Here is a 15419-nt window from a genome sequence, read left to right on the forward strand (position 1 = left end):
ACAGTGTAAAGACTTGACAGAAAATTACATGGAATCCAGATTTTTGCACAGCTTTTGGCTTTTAAAGACTATGGTCTTAAACTTTTGATCAGCTGAAAAAATCATGTTTGAGTGTAAATGCAGTCTGCAGAAAATTCCCCGCTCAAAAGTTCTTGTCTCTTGCACTGATTTTTTTCCTTTAACATTGTGAAGCTCTACTTAGAACCTTCTTAAGATCCAACAGTGCAAAATGCTAATTCTTGCAATTTTTTGACTGGTCTTAAGATTTTGATCAGGAGTGAGTATGTCTATAAACAGTTTATAAACACAGGTTTTGTTTTGTTTTCTATTTGTTGTATATTATTCTAAGAACAGTTTCTGATCACGTGTTGAAATGACAAACCAGCTTTTATTTCTCCCTCTGCACCGTGTTCGCTCTCACCTGGGTTGTCTTTTCGGGGGTTTTCTTCGAGGTCGAATATTGACCAAACGCCACAAACACAGAGGCTCCAGTTACAGATAAAAGTAAAATAGAAGTGGGAGCGATAAAACCTCTCAGCGTCTGTGCTGCAGCTCAGTTAAAACCCATCAGCGTCTGCCAAAATGTGGTTTAAAATCATGTAAACAGTAATTAATATCTCAGACACTGTTTTATAACAGAATGACAAAGATTAAGAGTGAAAGAGGAGGGAAGTAAAACATTAAACCTAATTTTTAAATAAAATATTTTTGTTTCCTTTTAAAGAAGTGGACAACACTTGCACTGTGGATGTTTGTTTAAAATATGAGAATTTGTCTGTTAAAACCTCTGCAGAAGTGGTTTCTGTGAGAATATTTCCAAAGTTCCAGTAAAAACCATTTGGAGTTTTGCTGTTATGGTCTGGCTTTTTACCACTTCGGGTCATTGTAAGTTCTCCAAGTAACAGTGTTATTAAAGAAAATTAAAAAGTAGTCGTACGGGCTCAGAGGCTTTTATCTGACATAAACAAACATAAACTGGCCAAAGCCTCTAACCCAAGGATCATAATGTGCTTTAACCACTCATCTTTTCTGACTGTTGGTTAATTAAACTTGTAAATAACTTTCCTTTTAGCACCACAGTTTGAGAACCATGGGAGTAGATGTTCATATCCACCTCATGAAGCAGATCTTCATGCTGACTGAAGCTGAGATGGAGAGAAGACAGAAACAAACATCTAAAAACGCCACCAGGACGAAGGAGATTTAAGAAAAGGGTCGTGCACCAATGATTGTGTTTGATAATCTCTGATGGTGTTGCTGCAGTTTGTGTCCTGGTCATCAAATGATTTCCTTCGTGGAAATCAGAGGATCTGCAGGGTTCTTCTTCACGTCTCTTATCGGGAGGCTCAGCTGCTGCACAGCTGCAGGTTCAGATAACATTATGTCGTTAAAGAGTACCTTATCTGTAACCCTTGGCACTAAATCTGTTTTCCAGCTCCTCTTCAACCAGCTGCTGAACACATGTTCAGCAGCTTGTCTCTAATGTCCTCCAGAAGGACAGACCTTGAGACTGAGCCGTGTGAATCTAAACAGAATAAACTAAATCAGGGGTGTCCAATCCTGGTCCTCAGGGCCACCATTCTGCATGTTTTCCTTGTTTCTCTGCTCCAACACACCTGATTCAGAGGTTAAATCACCTCTTCATGTTCTGCAGAAGCCTGTTAATCACCCGTTGATTGAAATCAGGTGTGTTGGAGCAGAGGAACAAGGAAAACATGCAGGATGGTGGCCCTCCAGGACAAGGACTGGACACCCCTGCTCTAAATCATCAGCGAACAGTTGGTACAGAGATACAAACAAGAGAAAGATTTTAGACTCATTTCTCCTATTTTTAAGACTCAGCTATGAAAATAAAACCAACAGTAGCTGTAACTGGTTTGACCGAGCGCAACATGAGTATCTGTTATTCAACAAATGGCCCGTGGGCCAAATATGGCCTTTTTTAAAAATAATTTGGGCCTCACAAAGCTGCCAGAATCTCCTACTGATTTGTCTGAATAAAATGCTAAAAATATGCCAAATATATCTTACCTTGAGCATCGTAATAAGCTCGTAGAAGTCTGCCTCCGTCAAACAGACAAACTTGGTAAACCAAATCAACAGAGGAGGGTGGGGGTCAACATGCAGCCGTCTGATTGGCCCACACATCCAACCTCTTTCACTGAAGACAGCAGCAAATCACCATTAGCTGAGCTCGCTACAAGAGTCAAGATGTGCTTTTCAAATTCAAACAGTTGGAAAATAAAAGTAGAATTTTGTCAATTTCAAAGCGAATGGACTGAAAAGTCGTTTTATTCTCTTTACCAACAGCAACGAGTTTTTAATGAAAGCACAGCTGACTGGTGAAAAAGGTGAAAGCACAATATAAATCAATTCAGGCCTCGTTTTCTGCAAGTAAAATACAAATCAAACCATTGTATTGTCCTGCTGCCGTGTTAGCACGTTACTGCAGTCCGTGAAATAGATTTAATTCTCCTTCTGTTTATTTCTGCATGAAAACTCCGACCTCCTGTGTGTCGATCGGGACCACAGTTAGAGGGAGCTGAGTGAGCAGCAGATGTAATATGGACAGAAATTACTCAAATACCAAATACTTGGCAGCACGGGGCAGAAAGTGTCCGATCTGCAGAACAATAGAGAGTTGTTCCAGTCTCCTTACCTCTCATAACGTCCACCAGCTTGTCATGAAAGAGTCATTATTAGTCTGCATGGAGCAGCGACAACGATGCAGCTTGATCTTTCATCTCTGCGTGGCGTTCACTTTATTAGTGTTTCATGCTGCTTTGGATCCACTCCAGTGTTTAGGAGACTCCATCTGTCTCAACAGAGCTGCTGCAGGGTGATGGGTGTGATCCACGCTGATGTGGAACCGTTAGATAACAACGTCCCGAAAATAAAGATATTAAGCTTCGTTCCGAAGAGAATAATGTGGCTGCAGCTCCACAGAAACCGTTAGTCACTGCTCATATTGTGTTAGTGGAAAAACAATTTCTGGATAAAAAAAAACACTTAATGGTTTTAGCAGCTTGCAGGGTCACAGATCTGGTCTCTTACGGCTGTCTGATATCATCCATCACAGTTCAGGGATGTTAATAGGCTGCAGTTAATGTGAAGCTTATGGAGACGGGATGACGTGGTCAGAGACTGGACCGAACAGGAAGAAGGAGACCACAACGACTGAACGGGGTCATTAATAATACGAGAACTTAAAGCAGTTTACTATTTATAGGGAGAGGCTAATGATTGACGGATAACTGGAAAACAAGCGGCTGGAGAACGTGAAGGACAAACTTTCCTTTGTTCTCGTCACATTGCATCATTTCTTCATGGCAGAGTTTTTAACTGAAATCATCTTATAATGAGAAGGAACACAGTTTTAGTTATGCACCATCTGATGTGATATCACAAGATGTGTTGGAGCTCAGAGTTCGTGCTGTGGAGGACTCTCAGCTACTCTCAGTCTGTAAAACTGGCTGACTTATGCCCCTTTTCCACGGGCCCTAAAGGTCCCGGCTCCACTCTACTCGGCTTGCTTTGTGTGTGTTTTCACCGGCATTTTTTCGCGGTTGGTCCCTGCTTTTTTGGTCCCTGCTTCGGAGTCGGGCCAGCCGGGCTGGCCCTGCTTCGTGGGCGGCACAAGCTTAGCTCCTGTTCACTCATTGGTCGTGGGTGTGACCAGATGCAAGCATAAAGAGCGAAGGTAGGAATATAAACAACAGCGTTAGCTTACCCTGCAACGTTTCTGCCGTCTGTCCCCCAGCTGAAGGCCTGTAAAGCCTGAAATCTCCGGCGGATAACAGCTGTCCTACTCCGCGCAACAATCGCGGCATCCAGAGCGTTTCTTCCACTGCGCCTCTCTTCCTGAAGTCTCAGGAGAATCCCCATAAGTTTAAAAAACAGCAACAACACAGGGCCAACGTTGTCCATAGCGCTTCCGTTGTTTCCACAAATGGCGCCAAGTTTTGGTAGCACACCCCCCCAACACAAGGAGGCGTTCCTCTGCTACCGCCCAAACTGGCCGGTGGAAATGTGATGCATTTTTTTATAGAGCCGAGCCAAGCCGGCCGAGTAGAGCAGGACTTCTGTAGTAGAGCCAGTGGAAAAGGGGCATTACAGTGAAGCTTGTGTTTCTTGAGGTTAGTTAGCTGCGGAAGCCATCTTGAATCAAGTTGACTCCTAAAGTTAATCAGTTGTAGGTTTTTATCCAATGGTTTTATTAAAATCCTTCCTCCGGTTCAGGGCGTTTTACGAACACATCAGAGTAACGTTTTGTTCCGTTTCGCTGGTTTTTAGCTTCTGTTCTGCTTGTTTTAACTTTAACGATGAGTCGACACTCAGCGCTCACACTGCTGCAGGATTTTAGCAGAAATGCAGTTTCTCCAGCTGACATTTAAACTGCAGTTTCTGCTCGGAGCTCGCAGAGAGTTCACCCGTTTGAGTACAAACTAAAACTACAAGGTTAGGATTAGTTATTAAAGATACGTTAGATTTTAACAACTGCAGATAAGTCTATTTAAAACAACAGCCTATTTACAGTTAGTTAAAAAAATCTTCAGGTTTAGATATTAAAAGTGACGAGTTATTTGAATATCTTCAACAGACGTCTCACCATGAGCTCGGGTCCATCACAGCCGGTTTCTTTTCAGGGATGGAGAGTCTCGACCATCAGTCTGTAGGATGCTGCTGGTTGACCTCTTCTTCTGTGAACATGTGCTGGTTCCCAGAATGAAACACGTTCCTGCTTGGTTCTGTAACAGCGAGCAGCAAAATGGAGCCGACTGGTGGGAGGTCTCTGTAAAGGTCCTGGTTTGGCACTCCTTCCTGTCGTCTAATCTAATCTGTTTTGTTGAGTTTCAGTCAGTGACCATGTTTGACCCATACAGGAGAACACTTTCAGCTGCTGCCTTAAAGTACTTTATCTAGAGCACTCAGTTTCCCAGAAGTAAGTCATGATGTTCTCTGGGTGGTATTGTCTCCTGACAGTGGTTTTGTTGAGTGTGAAGCCAAGTTCATGATCTTGTTGGGTACACCACATTATATAGTCCATATAAAGGTATGAATTAAGAGTGTCTCCTTGTAACAGCCCTATAGGACCTAAAACAAAGTCTGTTTCACTGTCAGCAGACAAGGTTTTAATGTTTTCTTGGTTAGTTATTACAGATCAGGAAAACAGAAAACAATGTGTTAAAAAATAAACACTGGCTGATTAATGAGCTGGATGAACTGTGGGTAATAAAGAGTTAAAAATTAACAATAAGCACACCGAATCCATGTTATCCTGTGGATTTAACTTCAGTTAGAAACTGGAAAGTGAAGCTTTTAGATTTGTTTCATGTCTGCTGCTGCAGCGACACCGCAGAAGAGAGGGACGTTCAGAGACGCGCAGAGTGAGGGAGACAGAGAGCGGAGCAGGAGTCCCTCAGCCTCCCTGAGTCTCAGTCCGAGTCTCAGTCTGAGTCCGAGTCTGAGGGATCTCAGCGCGCCGGGAGGATCCGCCGCGCGCCGCCGCCGCCTCTCCGCGCCGCGCGCCGCCGCCGCCTCTCCGCGCCGCGCGCCGCGCTCTGCGCCTTCACCGCCTTCAGCCGCGGCTTCCACCGGAGCTGGGATCACATTTACTCACTCTGGCTGCTGATTTCTGTGGATACGCGCTGATCTGGGAACTAATCAAGAATTCAGGACACTGCTGAAGGTGAGCTGCGGTTTGAATGAACTCTGTTTTCCTGTTAGATAAACTATCTATCTATCTATCTATCTATCTATCTATCTATCTATCTATCTATCTATCTATCTATCTATCTATCTATCTATCTATCTATCTATCTATCTATCTCTTCAGTGTGAACATCTTTAATTTATCAGTAACTTCCTCTAAGTTGCTTAAACAGTACAGAACTGTTGAAAAACGATCATTTCACTGTTAAGATCGGTGTTTCTGGTGTGGATTCAAAGTGCCACACAAAGTGAACCTGATAACCTTTCCGGTGTTAAGCTGTTGGTGTGGTTTTTCAACATAAAAGCAAAAGTCCTGAGCTCATTTCCTTCCCTTTTAGAAACCTCAGCCCCTGTCCTCGCAGCAGGCTGGTTGTTGGGTCTGTGAAGTGGCTGCAGAAGTCAGATTTCATCCTAAGTGGAGAACATGACTGTTTTGCAGCGTTACACCACAGTCCCTGCAGCTCAGGTTATCCACTGCAGACCATGAATAAATCAGAAGAGGGGAGAAGGAAATGTGACGCCTCTCTTGCTGTCTTAGTGTTTGGTTTCTTCATGAGACAGTAATTATTGTGTGCTTGGCATGTTCCACTTAATGAACTTTCTGTGAAACGTGTTTACTGCTCACCTGCTGCTCTTATTCTGTTGGTAAAATGTATGAAAAGTTGGAGTTTTTGGTTTGAAAATTGCAGGACAAACATTTCAGAACAGACTGTCCCTTTCTGAGAACTTGATTCATTGATTTTTCTCCCCCTCCCTTCAGGGCAAAGGTGTGTTTTTGTTTGCTTGTTTTTCTGTCTGAAGGAGATGATGAACTTCACAGGCAGCAGGTTTGCAGACTGATCCCTTCAGCTGTTAAATCTAATTTAGTTTTAGTCTGAAACGTGTTTTTGGGCTCATAATGATGATTAATAGTGAAAACAGAGATGACAGCTGGTGTTGGTCTCAGTCTGGTGAGGTTACAGCTTTCTTACAAAACTCTGGCCTCAAATATTGGCAGCTTTAAGTGAACTTTGTGTTTCTGACCTCTAAACTGCATCCATTTTTGTTTTTTTCTGCATATGTTGTGTGTTTACTTGCCATGAGGAGTGTGGATGGAAATTAGCCAGTGGTTAAATCTGGTGCAAACATCTTTTAAGCTTAAAACTATTATTAAGGCAAAGCACCCTAACTTCCATTTTGTTGGTTTTCTGGCATTTCTGTCCATTTATACATCCTGTAGCTTTAAAAAAAACAAATTTTACATCAAAATGTGGCTCCATTGAGAACAGTGCGCTGAAACGTTTGTAGCGGAGTGTCGTACAACTTAAATAAAATAAGTGAAAAAGTGAGAAACTCCTGCATTGACTGGATTTTGACAAACCAGCCCTGTAACGTTTAAACGGGTCACAGAAAGTTGGACTTTACGGGTCTGAACGGGCGTTTGGATCTTTGTTTTTTACAGTTTTACACAATCTCAGTGTAAGTTTTATATTTTTATGTTTTTGTTTTGATGTCAGACTAACTTTTATAAAATTTAGTTTCCTCACGCCTAAGACTTCAGTTATATTTTAGCTCAAAATATTCTCTTCAGAACGGGACGTGAAGGATCTTTTCAACTGTTGATATCTGTAGAAACATAAAAATCCAAATAAATTTAAAGATCCAACTCTTAGTTTTTGCACAGCGACTGTTTGAGGCTCAATCTTGAGGCTGTTTCTGTCCGTCTCTCTGCGGTCAGGGAGTGACAGACAGGTGTGTGGTTACCATGGTGATCACGACATTTCTTTTGATTTTGCTTCTCTTTGCACTTCTCCTACGGCTCAGTCATCCAAATGTTGGTATTTTTAGCTTAGATTGATGGATTTTTTTTGCCAGCAGCTGTGTTTGCACCTTTCAACATTCCTTCAGGAATTTTCTCATTTCCATCCAATAATACTTCACTTTTTTCCCCCACTCTGGTAAACTGGAGTCTTATTTGTAGAATGAATGATGAAGTTTAATCAAATCTGTGTTCACAGACTTCTTCAACTGTCATGTTATCATGATGGTTATTGTTGCTTCTGAAAGATAATTTTATTTTTTACTGTTTTATCGGCCCCATATAAATACAGATGACATCCTTTCAGCTGCCATCTCACAGCAGGTACTGCACATATCAGATCTAAACAACCTTAAAAGGCATTTGTTGCTTTTTCAAACTCATAAGAGAACATTTTCACATCCCATCGTTTACAGGAGCAGGGGAGGAGGCAGCTGTTCCAAGCATGGGACGCGTTATCAAGACGTTTGTTTTTATTTTCTTTCTGGTTGTGTTTAGGTGATAAAACCCACACCATATTGTAAAAACACTTTTGTTACTTTGCTCTACATGGATAGGGTTGGGCTGCTTCAGATCGTCTCCTCCTGGGGTCGTTCTGTCAGGAGTTTGCATGCTCTCCGTGTGCATGTGTGGCTTTCCTCCTACAGTTACTAGGATAGTTTAACTGCTGACTCTAAACTGGCTCTGGGTGTGAGCGGGAACAGTCTGACTCGTCGTGAAAAACGGTTTTCAGCCTTTTCATTGCAACCTTGAAGCACAAACTACAGGCCTGAGCGACCTCAGTGTGCATTAAAAATGCGTTTGGTAGTCTGAACACAATCTGTCCCGAGCCGAGTTGTAAGACGTCCTCACACACGCAGCAGAGACGAGGTCTCACAGTGAGAAAAGCTGACTGAAAATAATTAAACCACAATCCTTGGGAATATTATAAAGATGCAGCTGTATTTGTATGTCTGGATTTTTTTTTACTAAAGGTTTTAATTAATAGTTTGAGTCTTTGTTCAGTTATCTTTGTCTTTGTTTCCTGTCACTATTCACTCCTCCTCAGTCACTCTCTCACCTGCCTGCCATGCCCATCTACACCATTTCACCTGTGCCCACTTTCCCAATTACCTCCCGTGTTTAAAAACCGGGTCGTCTCCTCCACTCTTAGCTGAATCGTTGTTTTTCTGTTCCCGGTTTCTCACTCTGTTTGTTTTATACCCGTTTTTGTTCTACCTTTGCTGCCATGTCACCTTTTTGTTTTGTTTATTTTCTTTATTTAAATAAATTAGTTTATTTAAAATGAGTCTGCGCTCTGGGTGTGCCTTCGTCTCCACCACTCTTGACATAATCAGAATCCTCTATAAAAATCTAAGTTTTGTTGGGATTTTATTAATCATAGTGGATTACAGGACTTTGTTTGGGAGAGTTTCTCTGATTTTATTATTGTTTTTGGACCTGCTGGGGTCACTGAAAGCTATGTGTTGTATCAACAGTTTGAGCAGCGTAATGTTGCATTTTTATCACCTAATTAAACACAGAGCTGATGTCATGTTCACAAAAAAAATCATTTTTTTGGCTGAATTAAAGTCTTTCTTTTATATAGTGTCTGTTGGTCAGTTAAGCTTATCAAGGACTACAAAATGTGACTCAAATGGCTCTGAACTGTGTTTATGCCTGATGTGGCTGTGTGTGTTACTGACATCCAGCCATAAAACACTTCTGGTTTCACAGTTTACCACCGAGCGTGAGCCGAGATGTCGGAGCTGACCACCTGCGGTCAAATCACCAGAAACACGTTTTTTAACAGCGGGTCTGAACCAAACCTATAGGTGGTACCCTGCCTTTCCCCTGAGAACAGCTGGAGATATTCATCATCTCCCCGTGACGCTCCACAGAACCAAGCATGTCTGGGAAATAAATGGAGGTAGAAAAATGGGAAATCACAGTTAAGAACTGAAATCCATTTGTATCTTTTGTTGGAAAGCCGTGTTTCCGTGTTCTTTCCTGTTGGTTCACCACTACTAAAGGATGCATAGTTCAAAAACAAATTCAGACTTTTCTGCATGAAGAAAATGACCCATGGTGTAATTTTTGGAGGAAAGTCGCATAAATGAAAAAGAGTACATTAATTAACACTTCAACCTTCAACAAAAGGAAGTAAAACTGGGGAAACTTTGTCTTAAATCATGATCTAATGAATCCACTTACTCTCCAGAATATTTACTCTTTACAGCAGTTATAATTTAATTGATATAACTTTTATTTTATCTGCTTTGTACTTTTTTATCTTTCCTCTTTCGGTTTCAGATTTTTAACTTTGAAGTCAATCCCCAGGCTCAATCTCTGCAGAACCTAAATAATGTAAAACCACTAAAGTGAAACTAAAGTTTAACTAAGCCCCTTTTCCTGCATCATGCATCATTTATATCACAGCCAGTAAGCAGCCCTGTCCTGGGTTTTGAACCTCCTCCTCCTCCTCTTCCTCCGCCTCTCGTATTGAACCATCTCTGACCTCGCTGGAAAGATAAGCGATGCAGTTTTAGATCCAACCTTGAAGGCAAATGGATGGCTGTGGTTAGAGCTTCAGCTTTACCTTTCAGTTCTTTCTCTCGCTGGCTCAACCAACACACACACACACACACACACACACACACACACACACACACACACACATCATTTCTCTTAGAGGTCAAACAGTCATGCGGCTTGTGGTCGATCTGATTAATCAGCGCTGAAAGAACGTGTAATTTACTGCTGGAGCAGAAGACTTTACACTGATTCTTTACAGAAAGTTAAGGGTTTTTTGCCTCTGAATGAAGTATTTTTAGCTGCAATCGGAAATGATGCAGCTTTTACAAGATGCTTTACAGCTGACAGGAAATAAAAATCTCCAGGATATCAGAAAGCCTGGTTAACATACTTAACATTTAGTGACGATGAAGCCTGCAGTTTTCCACGCAGGGTCTTGGGGAGCTGGTTCCAGAGCCAGACCGCCAGTCTATCAGAGGTGACAGTCAGCAGCCTATTTTTATTCACCTCCAACCACTTAACAGGAAAGTGGCCGACTTTTATTTCTGAAGCATTTTAAAAGATTGTTTCTGAATTGCTTTCCCACTGAATAACCTTCTGACTACCGTCTCTATAAAAAGTCATTCCAATATAGGAAAAAACAACTTGTTTGCTTTGAGGATGGACTATAAAGACTGTGGGTTCTTGACATCCAGGATCACCATCATCATTCATGTTGTTTACTCTTGTTAAACATGCCTGCGTCTTAAAAAAAATGGCTGCTAAAATTGATCCAAGATTAGAAATCAATAAGAGCACAGGGATCGTTGGACAGAGCAGAGTTTTAAAAGCAGAACAGAAATGAAAGCAGGAGTGGAGATGACGGACGCAGAAGCAGGACAGGAGAATAACAAACAGCGACAGAGACGGGTGGATGTGAAAGAGATAGTGCTGAAGGTTTAATTGCTCTCCAGAGGAGTTCTGATAAGCAGCACTTAGGAGTCTGTGTGGTCAAATAATCACTGTGGTTAGTGGCTGTTTTAGAGAAAACGACTCTAACAGCTACCCTGACCGAGGGATTGACGCCCACTGCACTAAATCATCATCATTTACTGAAGAATAACTCTGCCCTGACAACTTTTGTGTTTTTTTTTTCTACTTTCGTGTAATAAGATTAAGATTTTCAGTGTTTATTGCTTGGTTCAGATTTGTCAGGGTAAAAAAATATAACAGTTAAGCCAAATTTAATGTTGACGGAAAATAGAAACAGGATCATTTGAGTGAGATGACCCAAAGTTTGGGTCAGGACCCCGCTGTGGGGTGTGAAACACCAAGAGATGATTCCTTTCTGCATATTTTAGCCTTTATTAACAGTAGTTGGCGCCATAAGTCCCTGCTGATGTTATTTTAAAGGGCTGAAAGGTTTGAGAACTGCAGCTTTAGAGGTAAAATACAATCTGTCAGGTTTGGAGTATATGTCTGACTGAGGCACCGGATTTAATTCCCAGCAAGAATCTGGTTCCAGGACCTAGAATAAGCAGAACAGTTACAGTTTAAAGCAATTTCTCACCTACAGGAAGCAGAAAACCTTCCAAAATAAGCCTGAACACATCAAAATGTTAGTAAGTAAAAAGTAAGTACATCATAAAAACATCATTACAATCATAACATTAGAATCATCACACAGAATCCTAAAAATCATCGAGCAGATACGCCTGATAATCAGAAGGAGATGGTCAATATGTAATAAGATATTTTGTTCAGAGCAGCTTTTCACCTGAATTTTTTTGCAGACTAATAATCAAAGGCAGCTCTAAACAGGTGAGTTTTCAGCCTTGATTTAAAGGAATTTAGTGTTTCGGGAATTTGTTCCAGATTGATGATGCAGAGAAACTGAAAGCTGATTCTCCATGTTTGGTTCTGGTTCTGGAGATACAAAGTAGACCAGAACCAGAAGACCTGAGTGTTCTGGAGGGTTGATACGACGATAATAAGTCTTTAATCCGTTCAGTGATTTATAAACTAATAGAAGTATTTTAAAGTCTATTCTCTGCGCTACAGGGAGTCAGTGTAGGGACTTTAAAACCAGGGTGATGTGCTCTATTTGTTCTAGTATAGAAATATGCTGGTATAGCTGCAGAGTTTAGACAATATATGATAAAAAAAGCTTATCTCCTGTTGCTGTAATGATAACTCTCATTCTTGTGGAAGTGAGAAACGTCAGCCTCAGCGCTCAACAGCCTGTCTAATTGGATAATTGGTGTAGAGACGACAAGTGTCACAGTTCTGCTTCCTGGTTGGAGGGATGACTCACAGAGAGGTGAGAGTGGTTTGAGTCACACCTACACACACACACACACACACACACACACTGGGAGCCGTCCAGAACCAAGAGCAGCGACATGTTTAATTAGAAGTCTCCGAGCAGAGTGCTGTTTTTGTTCCTGTGTGCTTTACTGCGAATGACTGCTTTTGTTTTCCCACAGTCGATGGCTGATTTGCATCAGGAACATCGTCTCCTGCCAACGCAATGCTTTGTTGGTCGCCATGGTGATGCTGAAAATCCGTTACTTCCTAGTACACCAGAAGACCCAGTTTTACCAAGAATTTTGCAGTTTCATAAAAAACAACAACTTGCCGTGGTGTTTGTGAGCTGTTAAGTGTTTAATATTTAATTGGCCTCGCATCAGAGACATCTTCCTGCTGCATCATTTCATCTCAACACCACAGATTCAGAAACAGTTTCATTCTCATTACCAGGCAGAGGACGAGAGGTCACGATCACTTGAACTGGCAACATCGGATCATTAGATTTTTATTTTACCGTTTGATTTCCGTTTGGGCTGCATGGTGGATCAGTTGGTTAGCATTTCTGCCTGGCAGTGAAAAGGTCAGGAGTTTAATTGTGATCAGTATTTATTCATAATAATGGGAGTAACGAGACTGAAACCTCACAAGATTTACTGCATAGCTGAAAACTGTCTCACAAACCAAAACTTTGTCTGGTGAAGATGTCTCCACGATGCTGACGTTAATCTCAGAATTCTCTTCCATACGTTTCTCACCTGGATGGAAACATATAAATTTATTTTCAAATGGGGAAAAAGATTCAAAAATGATCACATACAAGAGAAATTAAACCAGAGTTTATGTAGATGTTCTGAAATGAACCTGTTTGATTTTTGTAAGGTGGTCTAAGTCGACTTTTCTTGTGAACTGGTGGTGTCTAAATAAACTGAGTTAAACTGAATTTAAATAATTGACCTTGAACCCAACTGCTGGAAGAAGCATATTTCAATCCCTCCAGGATTTCGCGGCGGATTTTCCTATTTTTACTAAAATCAATAAAAAACCATAACTTTTAATATATAAACCAAAAATCCTTCCTAGTTTTGTCAGATAATCCCAACAAACATTGACATTCTCAAAAGGTGCTCTATTTGAGAACTTTGATAGCTTCTAAACTGACATTCATGAGCATTTCTGGATTGTCCCTGGTCTGCAGCTCTCCTCACATGTTTTGCAGACACAAAGTGTTTGTCGATGCGTTTATGTTCCATGATTACACTGCAGGACGTGCAAAACAGCTGCAGCTGGGGAGGAAACTGGTTTGCTGAAATCTTTGTGGGCAAATGTGAAGCATTAGCGCACATTTTGGCTTCGGTCGCTGCTCCTGCACGCTCCCGGCATTCTGATGTTAACAGGAAGTGACGTCACGTGTCTTCTTCATGAGTTATTTGGGGTTATTTTGTATTCCACGCTACACAAACCCACAAAGAAGAGACTAGACCGCAGAAACGGTGGAAAATCACTTCAGAAACAATAAATATTGGGTTAAAGTTGCGGGAAAGTTGCGGTGTTTTGGACAAAGTTGAAAAAAAATGCGATTTCGTGGGGTTTGCTTGATTTTGCGTTAATAGTTGCGATCGCAACATCGCGAAAATATGTAAATGCACACATTTGAGTCAAACTGATTTTCATGGCTCCGGTTGTTCGATCAGTGTTTTAAATGAGAGGTCAGCAGTTTGTGTCGTTTAAACTCAGCTCATGTTTCCCATCCATTCGTCTCTGCTTTTTATAACACGGTGACAGGTCGGGGTAAAAGAAAAAAAGGTCTTGGTATGAAAAAACATTGCAGTAAAGTTGTTTTTAGTAATGTTGCAGTGAGGCACATCTGTGTGTGTTGATGAAATGACATGGCTGATGGCCTGCTGCCCAGACTGGAAACCTAAACACAAAGCGAGGACAAAAGGAAGGGGCAGATGGGCACGGAGGCAGAGAAAGGGTGGGTTAACTGCTGACGCCATGTTTAAATACAGCCAGGACACGCCGAGGTCACTCCTGTCCTGTTAGACGCTCACAGATGTCCAGTGTGGAGTCAGCAGCACCTCCGGGCAACATTAAAGCAGTTTTACGTGATCAATATCCATTTCCCTCTCTGCTTCTTCCTCTTCTTTCCCATTAAATCTCCATCTGTCGCTCCATTTTTCTTTCCTCAGACATTCTTCTGTCCGTTCTGCTCGTTTTCCAACACCAAACACTTTTTTTTCTGGTTTCATTTCAGTGTTAATCAGGTTTGTTTGTGTCTGTTATCCAAGACATCTTCTCTTTCATTGTTTACTCTCTGGCTAAAGTTACTCTCAACTTTTTATTTTTTTTATCCATTTAGCTTTTCGACCTCTCCGCTCATGTTATCTCCTTCTCTCTTTACATTTCTCTCCTCCCTCTGTCACCCCAGTCCTGTTTGTCCCAATCATGTGAGGTTTAAATTGAGGTTTGTTGGTTTAAAGGTGAACATTTTCAGTTAAAATCACAAAATCTCCCAGTTTAAACCCAGATCTTTCCATTTTCAGCCTTCATCTCTTTCGGTTGCTCAGTTCTTCTGATGAACCCAAATAAAATCGCTTTCAGGAGAAAGGTATCATCCTCCCGCTCTGCAGCTCTCTGCAGAGGATAAAATCGGGATGACTCTGGAGGAAAAGGTTAATGAAGCTGAGAGTAAATCTGGCTGATATCTGCAACCCGACGAGGTCATAAAAATCCAAGTTTCAGATGACCGAAACGAGTCTCTTTCCAGGCAGGTCTGTGGCTAATGGCTGCTCTAATCTTCGAATAATGAAGATGATTTGATCAAACTTTAATGTCAGCAGAGGTAAGATGAGATTTTAGATGTTATGTGATATTGTCCAGATTAGTTTATCTTTTCTAAATACAATCAAAGTGTCAGAGATGTCACTGACTTCTTTTGTTTCCTCAGACCGCTGCCTGGTTTGTTTCTGCTCTGCATTACTCTTCACTCCCCCAGTAATCATTCAGTCTCTGATTTTTGGTTGTTTCTGGTCAGATCTTGTTCTGTTGTAACCAGGAGTGGAAATTAAAAAAAATGTCCACCAGCCATAGTGGCAGGTGGACAAAA

At 41.4% G+C, this 15419-nt stretch overlaps 1 protein-coding gene across 1 annotated transcript in view; it reads left to right on the plus strand.

The window, feature by feature from the left end:
• The first annotated feature begins 5415 nt into the window (after positions 1 to 5415).
• Positions 5416 to 15419, plus strand: part of gpr4 (G protein-coupled receptor 4) — a 47609-nt gene continuing 37605 nt past the window's right edge. The window contains exon 1 of the mRNA XM_017437143.3: positions 5416 to 5689. The gene's annotated coding sequence lies outside the window, so the exon portion shown is untranslated. The remainder of the gene's footprint in view (positions 5690 to 15419) is intronic.

The sequence above is a fragment of the Kryptolebias marmoratus genome, linkage group LG2, assembly GCF_001649575.2.
Source record: "Kryptolebias marmoratus isolate JLee-2015 linkage group LG2, ASM164957v2, whole genome shotgun sequence".
Lineage (NCBI taxonomy): Eukaryota > Metazoa > Chordata > Actinopteri > Cyprinodontiformes > Rivulidae > Kryptolebias > Kryptolebias marmoratus.